Source organism: Octodon degus, unplaced genomic scaffold, assembly GCF_000260255.1.
Source record: "Octodon degus isolate 3935 unplaced genomic scaffold, OctDeg1.0 scaffold00013, whole genome shotgun sequence".
Classification (NCBI taxonomy): Eukaryota; Metazoa; Chordata; class Mammalia; order Rodentia; family Octodontidae; genus Octodon; species Octodon degus.
Window position 1 is genome coordinate 23,091,495 of NW_004524589.1, and position 3,242 is coordinate 23,094,736.

The following is a 3,242-nucleotide window of genomic DNA, read 5'->3' on the forward strand; positions in this document are numbered from 1 at the left end:
ATATTGTTAAATTCATTTTTTAATTCCTGTAATTTTATACAGATTTTTAAATTTTCTATGACTATGAATAATGTATTTAATTTTTCAAAACATTTTTAAAGAGTACAAAATAGTATTAAAACAAAAATTTACAAAGTGATACAGAATTTCACTTAACAAAGTAATATGAATTTCACAGTATTTGTTGTAATGCATGGTGTTGTCTTCCAACCAGTTATTCATATTACCAGATATATGCATGCAAAATTGGAAGAAGAAAAAAAAAGAAAGAAATATATAAGAAATTAAGAAGAGAAAAAGGAAAACAGTTGAAAAAAGGAGACAAAACAAATTAAGCATTATTTGCTCCTTGCCTTAGACCAGCAGAGATTCATGGTACACTTGTTCAAACTATCCTGCATACATACATACATAGACATATCTCTTTCCCTCACTCCCTCTTCTGTCCTTCTCCTTAATTCGGTATGAATAATGTACTTTTATTTCTTGCTTTCCAATCCTTTCAATATTTGCTGTTTTACTGAATTTTCCTACTGGCAAGGATTCCTATCTGAGGAAATGGGTATATCTCTCCTGATAGTAGAGGTAAATCTAATATTTTACCAACAAATACATTTTTCTGCAGATTTAAAAAAATTCCTCTTATATTAATGAAGATTATCAGTCATTAAACTTATTTCCTAATTTCTGTTAATTGAGGTTCTAGGTTATTCATTTATTATTGCTCATTGTTATTTTTAACTAAGCACTTTAATGAAATTTTCTATATTTTAAATTATTTTCTTAAACATAAAAAATGACATTTTAGTGTCTGATTATGATAATTTCAATGCCTGTATCACTGCGGTTCTGTGTTATCTGTTTTTCCTTTAGCTTTTCTTCTGTTGTGACTGGAACCTTTTCCCTGTAATATTTGCTAGTTTTGGTTCGCATGCTTTGTACCTTACATAAAATGTTAAATCGCTCCTCATAGTTGCCCGTGGAAAAAAGCTTGGGTTCATTTAGTTATTTGATGATATAAGTGGAAAATTTCTTTTGTTTCTTAAGAATCAACAGGCAAGCGCTGGCCAAATAGCTCTGTGGGCTAATGCGCCTGCTTAGGCAGATGCAGGAAGGGGCAAGGAGTTCGATCCCCAGGTGTGCAGTGCCAGCACCCGCCCCCCTCCGCACACTGAACTGGTGATTGAGAGGGGGAGTGGGGGCACGTGCTGTAATCTCAGTACTTGGGAGGCTGTAAGCAGGAGGATCACTATGAGTCCATCTATGCAGTGAGACCCTGTACACCCTGTCCTAATAAAAAAAAAAGACTCAGCAGGCATAAGATCCTGTGAGATGATTAAAAAATACCTTTCTTGGCCCAAGATGTGAAGATTCTAATTTGTATCTCCACATTTAACAATGTGCCAGTATTAAAATCTTTTAAATTCTATTGCCTACCTGTTCTCTAATATTCAAATAAGTTTAGCTTCCATCACTAACAATGTTAAGTTGTAGTAAACCAGGTAGCATCAACATAAATTTATAGATTTCTTTTAAGTGATAAAAGATGTAAAAAACAAGAAACACAAATGTATCAGGAAAGATAAAAGGTTTTTTTTTTTTTTTTTTTTTTCCCCCTGGGTACTGGGGCTTGAACTCAGGACCCTACGGTTGCCAGGCAAGCGCTTAATCTACTAAGCTATCTCCCCAGGTCCTGTATCAGGAAAGAAATATGAGGGAAAATTCTATTTACCAGCAGTACAGAACTCCATAGGTTTAAAATTAATAACTAATTAGTTGTGAACCTTCCAATGGTAATATTTGGCAGCTCCATAGAGAATCCATAATTCGGCTACTGGGATTCATTCTGTGCTAGCCTGCCTTTGATGTAATTATCACTGAATCAATTCACCTTTTCTCAAGACATGTTCAGATGAATTCTTTTGCTGTGTAGATGTCCTAACCCCTTTTTATTATGATTTATAAGATGAGAATGGCTAAGGCTGGAATGATTTCCAATTCTCTCTCTCTCTCTCTCTAATTTGATTTTGTTTGAGAATTAGTGCAGTTGCCCCTCTGCTAGGCTTTTTCTATCAATAGCTAATATCTCTGTCTACTGTTCTGCTAACTGGGAAGGACAATGTCTACCGTATAACTCTATTTAATTCTTTGAAACTCAATGGAGGCTATTCTTAGGAAATGTTTGAAATAAATAAAACAGGATAAAAGTTTAGTAGTAATTTAAAGAGATAGATACAGTGGGAGGAAAAGCTCATCCTTTGCTAGAAGTCACTCGCTGGTCGTTCCATATGGCTGGCAGAGGGGAATGTTAACAAATGTCAGTGAAACAGGAAGAAATGGTGTTGAGCAGGACACAGAGGACTTGATGGTAGGTTTGGGCTTCTATTCACTAGGGAATACAGGTCATTGTCATATGAAGACACAGGGCTGGCAGGAAAGGAAATTATATAGTACTAGGTGTAAAGTGTCTTAGGATGTAATGAAAGAAATTAAGCACTTATTGGTATAATCCAGATGTGAGAAAATAAGGTTCTGAACTAGGGAGGTGAAAGAAAAAATGAGAGGACATTTAAGAAAAGGAAGTTGATGAGTGAACGAGTCAATCTCCTATACAGAAATGGGGTTGGTGCGAATATTTGTGTTTCTTTGCTTCTTCTAAGTTGTGATGACTGGAAGAATTAGTAGAGAACACAGGTGTGGCCCCAAATCTCAAACTTAATCTGCTTCAGTAATTGCTTTTTTTAAGCTATACTGTTCCAAATGAGATTTTTATGTCTCTGGGCAATTCCTTTTCTCAAATTACCACTACATATATGCATTTATTGTTCAAGAACTACAGCTATTAGATATTTGGTAGTATTTCCATATTCCCTATTTATGAGCCAACACTCCAACTTCCATGTGTTCACTTTTAAACAGAACACATTTGTAGACTTTTTCTGACACTACATTTCATTACATGGGTAAGGACTAAATCTGGAAAAGCTTAATGAAAAGTATCCATTTTTCCAGTTATGCATGAGGGATTAACACAGGCAACTCCCATAAATGTTAATCATCCGAATTCTTGGCCATTAAGGTCTCACTACATTTGGAGGAAGAGATTGCTATGAAGAGGAGGAAGAGAGGCAAGGAAATCATTTCCATATTATGTATTGTATAGCCATTACATTTTTTCTAAAAGACATTTATATAAAGAAGAATATTTTTCCCCCACTTCTTCCTTCATAAGACTTTAAGAT